Raw genomic sequence first — 15,035 nt, forward strand, 5'->3', positions numbered from 1 at the left:
TATCTATCTATCTATCTATCTATCTATCTATCTATCTATCTATCTATTTATCTATCTGTCCATCTGTCTGTCTATATTTGTACAGGAATAGCTGTTTGTGTGCTATCTCTCCGAATTAGAATGTGAGCTCCTTGAGGGCAGGACTGAGTTTTGCCTTTTCTTTTTTTTTTTGTATCCCCAGTGCTTGGCCTCTGCTAAGTACATAGAAAGTACTTAAATGCTTGCTGATACATTGGCTAGTAAAATATCAGTGTTTTGCTTTTTAATATCTTCTAGTTTTACTATTATCAGAAACACTTTTCAGACAGCAGTCCTACACCTGAAGTGAATAGCCTCTTATTCTATCCTCACAAGAGATGTAGAAGAGTTAGTCAGCATTTTCTATGACTCTCATATGCCTTAAATCTATCAACTGTATAGTGTTATTTTCTGATCTTCTCCCTGGGCAGTGGTAGGTTTGAGACTTTTGTTGTTTTCACATCCTTAATAAAAAAATAAAAATCCTTCAATTATTTGCTTTTTCAGCATCAGTTATGAACTTTTAGAAAGGAGAGCTGTGCTTATTTATGCTGATCAAATCATAAATGCGACCCAAAGATGCTAGAAATTATTCCATGCAAAAAAAAAAAAAAAAAAAGACCTGCTTCAGTGAATCTCCAGCTGTAATTTCTGATTCTCCACCATATGCCCACATCAGGATAACAAGATTCTGCTTACTTCTGCTTATCAGAAAAGTATCATCTGGTCTCTTGCTCTCAATCTATAGCTTTATTATGTTCTTAATATTCACTTAGAATTGGCCTTTTCTCTCTCTGCTTCTCCCAGATTGCCAATGCAGAAATCAACTAAAATGAGGCATTTAACTCCCTCTAAGTGGTGTCAGTTTAATGTATGTTACAGAGTTAAGATGAATTATAACAACTCCATCTTAATTTTATTCAACCTGCTAACGTATAGTGAATCTGTAATAAGGTTTTGCATCCATAACTATTTTCAATTCAATCCAATTAAGCCCTGAATGTAGGCAGAGCACTAAGCTAGAGAGGAGATAAAAAGTTCAATTCAATTCAACAAATATTTATTATCATTGACTTTGTGGTAGGTTTTAGCAATACAAAGGCAAAACAAAATAGTCCCTATATTCAAGAAACTTCTATTCTATTTGCTGGATATAAAATTACAAAAATAAATAAAAACAAAGTAGATGCAAAATAATGTAGAATAATTTCATAAAGTAGAAAGCACTAACAACTAGAATATGAAGAATGACTTTATGTAAAAAGTGCCACCTGAACCACATATGGCTTGAAGGAAGATAAGGATTGCAACAGGTGAAGGTGAGAAGGAAGTACATTCTGGATATGGCGGACAGCCTGGGCAAAGGCATGGAGATTGGACATGGGTTGTCCGGTAGACCAGACATACCATGTAAACAGAGAATCTCAAAGAATAACAGAAATAACGAAGTATAGGCCTCTAAAGGACTTTGTGGTTTTGGCATCAGACTATACAGATAAATAATATAAACTAGAATATTGCTTGTGGCCCCAGGGGCCCTTAAACCCAAGGTTCTGTCTAGGATGGCATGAGAGATAGTTGAAGAGGTAGCTTGTCTTTATTTTCCAAAGAGTCTTGAATGCTAAAGCAGCAGAGCTTGAATTTTACCAAAAATTAAACAAGGAATTCTTCAGCCAAGTCCATGAGGGAATTACTGCTAACCTCATTTAAGATACCTGTGCAACAAATGTTGGAGAGAAGTCGATGAATGAGCATATTTCTCCCACCCTGGAGCATAGAAGGTAGCCAATAAACTATGAGAGAACATGCCCGAGGTCTGATTAATAGTTCTGTTTCTCATCAGCACAACAGGAAAGGGGCTTTTTCTTTAAATGAGGTGATACAGGGCCATTAATGTAGAATACTTTGACTATTTTACATTACTGCCATAACAGTGGAGTAAAACTCAAACAGAAATAGGCGCTAATAATCCCTAGATGGAAATCCCTGCAAGTTGAATACTGACTTACTTTTACAAGGTAAGGCCATCTATGTTTTATTGTGATTTTATTTACTTTGTTAAATATTTCCCAATTTAATTTAATCTGGTTTTGGGACACACTTGGGAATGTTTCAGGTCACATGCAGCCTGCAGGCCTTGTGTTTGACACTTTTGTTCCACAAGACAGCAATTGTCCCCCTAACCAAATTAGAGACCAGTCCCTGTAGCTGAGTAATCTCTGTGTGTATGTCTGTACTTGGCATCAAAGATTATACCCAAATGAATAATTCTGGAGCAACTCAGTATCCCAAACCAGGAAGGGCTCACATGCAAGCCTTATATGTCCAACAAAAGCTTACTAAATGATATCCTCAGTGATCATGTGACATCTCATCAGGGATGGAGATGGAAGTAGGATATTTCTGTCCTCCAAATTTGAGTCCAAATTAGGATGGTGGTGAAACAGCTCCAAAGATAGCTTCTAAGACTTCTTTTTTTAATACAGAAATTCCATCTGGGATGTATGTTAGAGATGCTCCTTTTCCAGGGATTCTTGAATTGGTGGAGAGCAAGATGTTATCTACAGATGGAAGCAAGGTGGGGATATAATTGAGTAAGAGTATGAAAGTGAATTGTTTCATGATTTACTCAAGGTTTTCCAACAAGGGAGAGAAAGCATCTGTGATGCTAATTACTATGAGAGATTACATTGTAGGGAATATGTAGGAACTGGCAGTCTTTCTTTCCTTTTCCTATCTTACTTTTGCTAGGTATATCTGGAACCCATTTCTGTGCATGGTCTTTTAATCTGTTAAAGACTGAATCTGATTGATCTAATCATTGTTTTTTTTTTCCCCTAACAAACTTCTGAAGTTTACTCTGTTCTGATTATTTGTGACTTTTTTTTTTTGGTTGTGTAATGGCATGAGACAGCTCTGGGAGCCATACAACATAGAGTGATCATTCGCATTGTTGGAGAGTTTTCTTTGATTAGAGGCATGATCATGAGTCCATGTTTTGTAACTACACTTCCAAAGTCAGAATTACTATAATCTTGAGCCTTCAAAATTGCACTTGTAAGATTACAGGCCAAGTCTGTTGTGACACCTCCCTCATCTATAATGCTAGAGGGATTTCTTATTCAAGAGTACTTCCCACACTGATGACACAGTGTGAAAAATTAAGAGAAACATGGGAAGACAGTATACATATTGGCAAAAATAATGTAGATAACACTCAGCATGAAGAAGTAACAAAACAAATCAGATACAATGGCCAGTGCTAGTACCAGACTGTCAAAGTTAAAGGACATAACCTTTTCTGTTAATAGTCTCTGCTGAAACTACTTTCTCAGGAGTATCTCAAGGAATTAGTTACGGTGCTTATTGATACATATACGTAATGTCAAAATAAAATATATCAATAAGTTTATTCTTTTTTTAAAAACAATAAAAGTTTGTAGTTTTCAGTGGTCTGCAAACTCAATATAAGCAAACAGTATGACCGGACAGCCAAAAAGGCAGAGTGATATTAGTTGAATAAAGTCAAAACAATGGTGATGATCTATGTTCTGCCCTGGTCAGATTACTTCTGAAGTACAGTGCTCACCTCTAGGTGCCACATTTTAAGTGTTTTTTTTTTTTCAAATAAATGTATTCATTTATTTTACATGCATTTATTGACTTTCTTCCTATTATCTCCCCCCCTCACACTGAGCCAAAAAAAAATAATAAAATCATCATCACAAACATGAATAGTCCAACAAAACAAATTCCCACATTGAGCATGCCTGAAAATGTATGTCTCTCAACCTCTCTCTCTCTCTCTCTCTCTCTCTCTCTCTCTCTCTCTGTCTCTCCATTTTAAGTTCCTAATCTCTCTGGCAGGAAGTAAATGTCCAGTTTTATTGTCTGTTTTCTGAGTCACAGTTTACTCTTCATGTCTAAAATCTTTGAGGGCTATTTTTTTTTCTATATAAAGTTGTTGTCATTATATAAATTGTTTCCCTAGCTTTCTGCTCACTTCATTTTACATCAGTTCATAAAAGTCTTCCCCCTTTCCTCTGAAACTGTTCATTTCATAATTTCTTATGGCATTTAATATTCTATTACAGTCACATGACATAGTTTGCTTATCTATTCCTCAAAAGAGGACAGTCCTTTAGATTCTAATTTTGAGGTGCCATATTTTATTAAGGAAAGTGACAAACTGAAGTGCAGAGGAGAGTGATCAGGACAGTGTGAAGACTGGACAATAGGCCTCACAAGGACTAGTAGTAGAAATTGGGGCTATTTCCTCTAAATAAGAGAATTCTTGTGATATGGGATCCTGACAGATGTTATCAGGTATTTGAAGGATTGTCATATGGAAGAGAGATTAAATTTGCTCTTTGTGGTGCACAAAAGTCAGAACTAGGTGCAATGAATGGTGATAAAAATATCCTAATAGTTAGAGCTGTCCCAAAGAAGAAAGGGTTGTCTTAGGATATAGTGACTTTCCTATTATAGAAGATTGTGAAGTTTAAGACATGCAATCAATCACTTGACAATTATAGAAAAGATTCCTTTTCAGATTAAGAATGAAGGTTCCTTCCATCTCAGATGCTGGGATTCTCTGATACTGTGATGTTTAATATTCTCCCACAAATTTTTTTTTAACTGTTGCCTCCATTTGATATATCTGCCTATCAACTCTTTTTGTATGCATATTTATATGAACAAGTGCATTTATGAGTCTTTCTATCCATGTATCTTACAAAATCAAATACATGTAAACTTAAAATGGGGTAAAAATTATAGGTCATCAAGTCCATCCCCCTCATTTTAAAGAAGGAAACTGAGGCCCAGAGAGCATGAGAAACTTGCTTAAAGTTAAACATGTAGTGAGAGAACCAGAATTTTAACTAAGGTCTTCTGACTCCAAATTGAGCCATAAGACTTCAACTTAAGTGAAAAAATTATTAGTGTTTTGTTTTTATCACATAACTATAATCACTGAGTATGAGGATACATAATAAGTACATTACACATTGCATAGGAAAAATAATGCCCTGTTATATAATATCATGATGAAATTTATTTAGAGTTCTATCTTATCCCCTATTGGACTAAAAATAATGATAAAATTATGGAGCTACAAAGGGCATTTAGAGAACCTGCATTGTGAATTAAACCTTTCCCAAACAAAGATTATGTTTAGAAAAGATCCCCACTAATATGATAACAGTGTATTAGTTCAAGACCAGAGTAACTATATTTGTAACAATAGTGACAAATATGCAACAATAATGATAAATACATATTGAAATACTCAAATACATGGTAGACTAAGAAATTTAACATCCTATTGGTCAGCAATTAGTTCAATTATTTTAGTGTGCATAGATGTTGCTTTATATGTATATGCAGTTGGTAAAGTAGATTTTTTAAAAATCTATTGTCAAGAAAAAAAGACCTTAAATTGTAATGGAAAGCTAGTAATTTATTGAAATGAATTTTCTTTATCATTTGTTTTTAAATTTTAAACTAAATTTCATTTCCATTGGAGAGAGAAAATAAAATAAATGATTTGCTCCATTCAAACAAACCATATCTATTAAATGAAGGACAATGGGTCCTTGGCAATCTAAAGGCAATGGAATGATGTCAAATAAACAACAGAAATACTTTTAGGTGTTAATAACACAATTCATGAAGGTGAATGACACAGCATATATCAGGGAAGGCAATCACTCAATTCAGATTAGTTATTATTAGAAAAATTTTGCTCAAAATGGAGGTGATGTATAGGTCTATCTTTGGGGTGAAATATTCTCATAGTCAGATTCTCCCAGAATCTCAGAGTTGTAAGGAAACTAGACTCAAACCATCTAGCCCCAACCATATCTGAAAAAGAACCCCATCTCTAACATCATTAACAAATGACCATCCATATTCTCCCTGAAAACTCTTGTTTTCACCTCCTACCCCAACACTGAAGGAGAAACCATTACTTCCTGAGTCAGCCCTTTCAATTTTTAGATGGCTTTGTTAGGAAGTTTTTCCTGACATTGAGCCTAAATTGGTCTTTCACAACTTCTACTCATTGGGCTCGCTTCTGCCCCCTGTGGTCAAACAGGACAAATGTCTAAGCCCTCTCTCTGAAGGAGTACATCTCCTCAAAAGTTTGAAGGCGGTTATCTTGTGCCTTTTAATTGTCTTTCCTTTCAGGTAAAATATTCCTCGTTCTTTCACCTCTTTCTCACGGAGGGAAAACTCACAAAACCCCTACAGGTGTTTGAAATAGGACAAACACATCAGTAAGAAAGTAAAATATATTAGAGAGTGGAAAATAGTGATAGCATTTTTTTTGGGGGGGTGATTATTTTTGTCTTGATTAGGATATATCATACATTTCCCTTTGTCTTCTTCCTCCCTCCTCCTTTTTTTATTCACTCTCCCATGTTGCAGTGTAGTCCCACAACAAATATCAACTTGCCTGCAAGTGGAGTGTTGGGAGGTTTAATCCATGGTGACTCCATGATTGCTTCTGATATTTTTTTTTTCCACCCTTATCTCCTGTGTACTTTAAGAAAGAAATTTCTTGGCTTAGATTCTTATAATCTAGCCACTGTTTATATTCTTAAAATCTAGCCACTGCTCAGATTCTTAAAATCTAGCCAATAGCTTACTAATGTTCAGACTCCTTAAGAGTCTGCCCAATATGATGGATGTTCTAATAAACCTTGTCTTTGGCTGAAAAAAAAAGAAAAAAAAATTTCTTAATGATCTTTCAATTGCTATTTTGTTGCTGTCCCCCTGCAAGTTGGTCAGACAGACAACAAACTAGGTGATAAGTAAATTCATATTGTTTTATTCCCTTAAGGTAGCAGCATGTAACATGTTACTTTAACTCTGACTGAATCAAGCAATTTTTGGAGGACAGTTTTATGGTCTCCATTTGTTTAACCAGATCCTGAGAAAGGACATTTAAATAAGATAAGCAAATGTCAGATCCAGGATATCTGTGTTTCCTTTATCATTATCTTGGTAGTGTCTGGGTTAAAGGTGCCTTAGTGGTCATAAACATAAGAATGCTATTGATCAGCTTTAGCTGTTGACACAGGAAGGGGCATTCTCAGTTCAATGAGAAGAAAAGATTAATTCAGGTTTTTGGCCCTTATTGGGGCTCAATTGATATTAAATCATTATCACTCCATAGGTATCTTTTACTTTTTTTTCTCCCCCTCCTCCCAGAATAATTTATTTTGTTACCCATAACTTGGTTGTTGTGCTTTTTTAAAAAATTTTTTCTTGTAATTCTGTTGTTCAAAGTGTTTGCAGAACAAAAGATCTGCTCTAGATCTATGATTTTCATCAGCATAAGGAGCTTCTGGTACGGACACTCAATCCACTAGTGCAGAATGACAACTTTTCTGTAACTTAGAATTCACCATGGCACAGAAAGGGTGATACATTTGCCCATGGTTATATAGATAGTATGTATCAGAAGTTATTCTGTCTTTTTGACTCTGAAACCAACACTCAATCCTTTATCCCAGACTATCTCTTGTGACATAATTAGGAAGAAGTATTTAGAAGCAATAGAAAGAGAATACAGGAAATTTAGATCTAGTGACAAGAGAATTTCAGAGGGTGTCAGGAGACCTCTTTAGTACTGATAAGCATCTTCTCCATAGCCTAAGAGAACAGGCAGTAATAGGCCCTACCCAAGGCTCATTGTTTGGGTTTTGATGGCTCAGAATGAGTGTAAATAGCAATTGTGTCTGTTCTGAACAGAAACTGAAGGTTTTGCCCTCCTAGATTGATTCATTTCAGAAGATATGCTAGACCATCTTTTGCCTCTATTCTTATCTAACCTTTAATTACTGAATGGGTGTAACCTCAGACAAACTGAGACCAGGTTTTCCCCTTCATCCTGGTACGTCACTAGTAGTCCTGCCCTAAGTCTGGCCACTGGACTCTGATGACTCTGGAGGAGAGAGCAAGGTTGATATCTGCATAGCCCCCTCTCTCTCTTAAATTCAATTCATTTGCCAATCAAGACCTCACCCTTTGGAGTTCTAAGGATAAACAACACCACCAGCAAGGACCACTACTGCAGAATTGCCTGAGGGCACTGAAAGGTTAAATGACTTCTCCAGGGTCAAGCAGGGAATGTGTCTCTGCAAGAATCCAGCCTATGTCTTCTTAACTCTGAGGCTGGTTCTTTATGCACTGTTCAATGCTGCCTCTCAGGAATGGAAAAAAAACAGTAAAATTTATGAAAGGTCAAATTATCATTACAAAATAATGAATTATTTTATATAATTGTATAAAGGGTTGAGTAGGAAGAACTTGACACTAAGGAGGTTAAATAAGCAGACCTCTACTGTGACATTGAAAATAGTAGTAAGTATGAGCTTTACAGTTGAAAGTACAGTTGAGATTTTGATCTGGCATTGATAAACTCTTTGGCAGTGAACAACTGGTAATGATTGAGTCATGGCTAGTTACTCACCTGCACCACTTCCTTGGAGATGGCCTATAAAAAGAGGAATAAATGCAGCTCTGGAGAATGGAAAGAATGAAAGAATGAAAAGATACAGAGAAGAGATGGTGAGAGAAAGACATGAGAGATAACGTGAGCTAAGAGACACAGGGAGGAAACAAGGAGACAGAGGCACATAGACTTTGGTTCCTCATTAGGAAGGGTTCTCTTTTGACCTCATGGCATCTCCAGAAAACCATGTACTCCAAGTTCTTGCTTATTCCTAGGACTCCATGGCTTCTTGCAAGAACTTGGTATCATGTAGGGACTCTTACTCTGTGCCCATATGGCTTAATACAGGAATTTTCCAGGATTTCTCCCCTTTTTTCCCCCCAGGGATCTTTTTCTTAGAATTCTGCTTGTTCAGTAACTCCTCAGTAATACCACTGCTGCTTCTACCCACTTGTCCATGGCTCCTCCTCTGCTGGAGCCAGATGGTCTCTTGCTGGGACTTTAGAGCCATGTAAGCTTCTCTGTACAGTCATAGACTCTGTGTCTCCCCCTTCCTCTCCTGCGTCTGAGTTCCTCTTTAAATGCTAACTCCAAGGATGTGACTCAGACCAGTGACTCTATCACTCAAAGACTCAATTAATTATCCTTAGTGTGGGGTCACACCCCACCAAGGAGATGTTATCAATGCCAGAATGAAACTTCAAAAGGAGTATCAATTGGATCCTTAATGCTAGAAAGAAGTTCTTTAAGCTTGTTAACCTTGACCAGGCTCCTGGTCACACCTTCTACATTTGTGCCCTATGAAAAACATATTCATTTAAAAAAAATTACAGAACAGAGCAACATTACTTTTATAATAGTAATGGTGATGATGATAATACACATATATGTGCATATATATGTGTGTATATACATGCATACATATACATATATATATATATGCAACATTAGAGACATAACCTATTTTTTTATATTTTTGGCCATTTTTCTGTTAGAGATTAAGTTGCTGCCTAGTGGTTTCAGTTTGAAGCTCTCAGTTTCTTCTTCCTAGGAACTCCCTCAGCCCTTATAATCTTGTCAAGGAAGGAGCAGGGTAGGGGGTGAATGAGTATATGTTTTAAAATAATCCACAATACATACAGCTGGTTGCTATGCAAGATCAGATTCCTTTAAATTCAAAATTTGACAGCTTAATTGCAACTATTAGTGAACTTTATTTTTATGACACCAATCTGCTTTGATTTTTTAAAAATACCTGAAAGTTCATATGGTGGGTTATCATTTAAGTTTTCTTTTGATGAATAACATCAGAACCCAATTATTGAAATAAAGTGTGAACCTAGCCATCTTGTTTACAATGAGAGGAGCTCATTTATAGGATCAGGATGAAGATGGAATAAAAAATCAATACTTAAAAAGCTAAGTATGTTTCACTTGGAGAAGAAAAAAAAAACATTAGGAAGACGTGAATATAGGCCCTTATCACCAAATGTCTGGACTATTACAAGAGCCTGTTAATTGATCTCTGTATTTCAAATCTTCCCCCACTCCAATCCATCCTTCACTCAGCTGCCAAAGTGATCTTCCTAAAGCGTAGGTCAGACCATGTTACACCCACACTCCTCACCAATTCAGTACACTTAAGTGACTCCCTATCACTCCCAGGATCAAACATAACATCCTCTGTTTGGTTTTCAATGTCCTCCATAACTTAGCCTTCATACCTTACTCTTTTCCATAGACTCTTCAATCCAGTAACACTTGTCTCCTTGCAGTTAGACACAACACTTCATCTCTCATGTCAGAACTGCCCTGGTGTATAATACTTTCCCTCCTCATCTCTTCCTCTTGGATTTCTTGGCTTCTTTTAACTCCCAGGTACAGTTCCATCTTCTTCAAGAAGCCTTTCCCAGTCCTCCTTAATCTTAGTGTTTTCCCTCTGAGACTACTCTCATTTTATCCTTTATTTTTCTTTTTTTCTTTTTGTACACTGTTGTTTGTGAGTTCTCTCTCCCATTAGACTGTGAGCTCCTTGAGAGCAGGGAATGTTTCAATTTTTTGTTTTTGCCTTAGTATCCTCAGGGCTTATCACAGTGCTTGGCACATAGTAGGTACTTAACAAGTGCTATTTGACTGACTGGTAGTTTATATTTGATCTTGGAGTGAAATGAGCCACTCATAGGTCATCCAATATTTAACAAAAAGCCATTTATTTAGCCACAGCAAAAGAATATTCATCAAAGATATTGAGCATTCCCCTAGTTGAGTTTGGCTAAGCAAAGCTCCACTGCCTGAGTTGCCCATCATGGACCATTAGCTAAACATCAGAACCCACCTGAAGTTCTTCATGGTTGTTCTGTATTCAGGAGACCAGGAAGTGATGTCAGTAGCTTGAGCCATTAGTCTGATGAGCTAATCAAGTCTGAAGGATTGTTTCAATACCTTTTAAAGAGAAACTATAACTAAGGAATTCTGAGTAATATGAATTTTCAAATCAACTACAAAGCACTTATGAAGGAAGATGCTATCCACCTCCAGAGAAAGAACCACTTATGGAAGTATATATTGCATGGTTTCACATACATATCTGTGTCCAATATTGACCTCTATTATGGTGTGGTGAGCAAGGGAGGAAGACAGCCCAGAACTCAAAATATAATGAGAAAAAAAATAAAATAAATATTAGAAAAAGAAAAAAAAAGAAGAAAAAGAAAAACTAACCTAATTTGCATGGAAGAGGATTAGAGGAGAAAGAAGAAGATTAGTACCCCACCACCAAAGGATGTTAAAAAACTTAGAGGAAGGTTTCAAGCAGACTGATGGGACTTGGAACTTATCAGGTAACTGAGTCATGTTCAAGTGAATTGAGTGAACATCCAACTGAATCATTGAAGCTATTCATGAACCACACACACTTCAATGTATCCACTGATCTCATTGATGGGAGGCTATTGCAGTAGTCTAAGTGGAAGGTTATAGGGACCTGAACTAGGGTGGTGGCACTGTGAGTGAAGAAAAATGGACAAAAGAAAATCTGAAACAGTCCCTGCCCTTGAGGAGTTTATAATCTCCTGGAGGAACACATATACTTACAATTTAACAGGAGCCATAATCCAAAAAGTTGAGTGAAGGAATTTCCTGCAGTCAGGAAAGCCTAGTTCAGGGTGAGTTACTTTTGAACTAGAGAGACTCTTTGTAGCCCTCGGGACACACTGAGTAACACCTGCCTATTTTTCTTAAAGTTAAGGCTGATGTTGGTTGTCAGGCATACTAATTTGCTGTATAACTTTGGCTGAGACAAGAGATTTGTATTCTATGTGGTTGATAATATTTTTCAAGCAGAGTTTTTGAAGATTTTTTTTGTTTCTGTACTCTATTTCCCTTTCTTTGACTTTTAAAGAATAACATACAAATCCTTGACAAGTAAAATAATGGTAGCTAATAAATGATTATCAAATAGCTTCTTCCATGCCAAAAATCCTCAGTGAAACCATGACTGTATCCCCATGGGGTGTGTGGCATTGTTTGATGGAAACATAAGATGCTAATTATAACTCAACAGCATTTGGATCTGACAGGTTTGATCTGGAGCAGTTGATGTTTTTCTGAATTGGTTGATCAAATCATACTTCATTTTTCTTTGGCATTGTTATATTACTAAGAACAGTGTACTTGCTTTTTTGCCAAAATCCCAAGTTGTGGGAATAAATTCTTTTCAGTGTTGCTGGCAACTCCTTTTAAAACTTTAAATCAAATTGGTGAGAATGAGTTTATCTGACCCATGTATTTCAGGAACTTCCTGTAACTGCTGTCCTTTGTCTCCTCAGGCATGTGTTGCTGGAGGCATTTTTCTCTTCATCTGTCTCCGGGGAAGGCTCTAAGCAAATACATGCTTCATCACATCCTTCCCACTTAGACATCTGGCAGCCACTTTGTTCAAATTCACTTCTGGTTCCTCTGTCTTTTCTTGCCTCAGTTTCTTCATGCCCTTGAACGTTTAATTATTTCTGACTTTAAGGCTTCCTTTCCATTTCACCTGATTCAATTGGCTGGAGTCTTTTGTGGGTGCTCCTGTTGGACAGATCCTCAGGTGTGGCTTATTGTTGGATTACCCAGACACATTCTTTTCTTCCTTGTCCCAACTGTCACTAGTAACCTTTTCATTCTTTTAACTGAAATTAAGTATTCTATTTCTATTCTGTTTCTTTCTCCTATAACTGATAAGCTAAACTATCTAGATTGAATCCACTGGCAGGAATTTAACTTTTGGTGTTTTCCTTTACTGATTCTAGGTTTTTGGAATGCCATTGATATACTTAGGCAAATTATTTTGGTCTAATAATTTCTGTCTTTACATGTATAAAAGTTGCAAGCAGTTGCAATGAAAGTTGCAATGTACAACTGAGCATATATCTAAATTATCAAAGGAAATACTTTTACAGATAAGTGATGCAATTTCTAGATTAAGGTTTTTTTTAAAAAAAAATTGTTGAAGAGGTTATATTGGTCTGTTTTTGTTTGGACTTAGTTATGACCATAAAGGAGGAAATACCCAGATATTTTCTACTGAAGGGACTTAATGTGAAACTCAAAGTTGGGTTTGGCATGACTCAGCCAAGTATAAAAACATGTGTATCATTTCCCTTTACTCTGTCACTGGAACATCATCAATTTGAGCTGAGAAATGAAGGAGTAGAGACAAGGCTCTTATGTAGCAGAACAGTACCATACTCAAGGAGAAAGGGATAAAAGGACAAGGCTAGTCCTGATTCTTGCCCAAACTTGATGCCAATTCCATTAAGCCTGATTTATGGTGGTTAACTGTTGGCCAAAAAGGGCAGAGATATCTGCCAATAACCAAACAAAGCACCAGCACTCAAATTCCAGTTCATACTAGATCTCATATTCAATGTTTCCTTCTGTAAGTGAACTAAGACTCCCAACTTTGCAGCTTATGCATCTGAATCTAATGACCAGTCCTAAGGAAAGTGTGAGTCAAGAGTTAAGCAACTTGAAGGAATTGAGTTGTTATAATTGTTTGCCTATTCAAAGGAGAGTTCAACCTGTATAAATCTTGGAACTCTTGCATCCAGATCAATCCTATGCCTAGGGCACCTCCAGGGTCAAGAAGACCAGGGGGATTGCAACCACTTAGTAAATGCCATTTATTATTATGCATTTGTCTCTTTGTTATTAAGTACTACTTATCACTTATTGATCCTATAATAATAAAAACACTAGGGACATGGAATTCCAGCCCATATATCTGCTTCTCTAGAGAACAACTCTGAAATGTCAGGGTCATGTCAATAGCAACTCATTCAAATATAAGAAGGTCAAAAGGAAGTGGGAATAGCCAGCAGAACTCAGAGATAAGTCTGATTAGTAAACCAAAAAATGCACACCACCTTAAGTTGTGACATTACCCTTTAGTAACAAGTAGAATTGAAACAGAAATTTGCTGGCTCTTCAGTAATCAAAGATAGCATGACACTTACCATTTTTACCCCAATTGAACATGTATAAACTAACAGGATGAGCAAACAACCTGCCGTGAGTCTTGTACATATATCCAGATAAACTGAGTACAGGATCAAATGCTAATAGCCTCAGCTCTGGACTTGGTCTCTTGGTGTAGTGAATAGAATGATGGACTTGATGTCAAAAAGATGTGAATTCAAATACTGCTCCAGACACTTACTGTCTGGCCCTGATAAAGTCACTTACCCTCTATGAACCTCAGATTTCTCATCTGTTAAATGGGAACAAAAGTAGCATGTACTTTCCAGGGTTGTTTTAAGTATCAAATAATATATGTAAATGTTTTGCAAACATTAAATGCTATATGAATGTTAGCTAATGTCATCATCATAATTTGCTATGATTCCTAGTATTTATATAATTTCAAGTTGAAACAATTCTTCCCATTTTGGGCCTATTTAGCCCCTTTTGCTCTATTCTGAATTATTTACACTATGATTCTGACCCCTAATAATCCAAGAACTTATTAATCAGGTTCTTAATTCTCTTCCCCAAATTTGCTGAGAGTGAAAGGACGGGGAGGAAGAGACTGGGACTACAAAGACAAACGAAAGGGTAAACAGTCCCTACTGTCAGGAAGCTCAGATTCCAATGGGAAAAAATAACACATATAAGGGAGCTGAAGAGCTTAGGGATGGGAAAGGGAGGGGAAAAAAAAAAGAGAAGTTGGAGTAGTGATGCCAACACAGGGCAGATATAAAAGTCTTGAGAATCCAGGGAGCCCAAACCCTTAAGGAAGTATCTGAAGGCTATATATATGACTGCACAGATTGCTGGGAGTGTGAGAGAGGTGGTGGTGTATGACTGCCTCCTCCAAGGGTGTTTCTCTGTCCAGGGAAGCCCAAAGCTCAGTGTAGCAATGATAATAGATAGCATTTATGCAGCATTTTAAGATTTACAAAGCACTCTACAGAAATCATTTCATTTTATTTACTATATGAAAGGATGCTCATATCGCTATTTGGGGTAAATGACAGGCTCATGGGAACGTCTGAGCGTTCATTAGCAGTGTCAA

Source organism: Vombatus ursinus, unplaced genomic scaffold (genome assembly GCF_900497805.2).
Source record: "Vombatus ursinus unplaced genomic scaffold, bare-nosed wombat genome assembly UNPS02014821.1, whole genome shotgun sequence".
Classification (NCBI taxonomy): Eukaryota; Metazoa; Chordata; class Mammalia; order Diprotodontia; family Vombatidae; genus Vombatus; species Vombatus ursinus.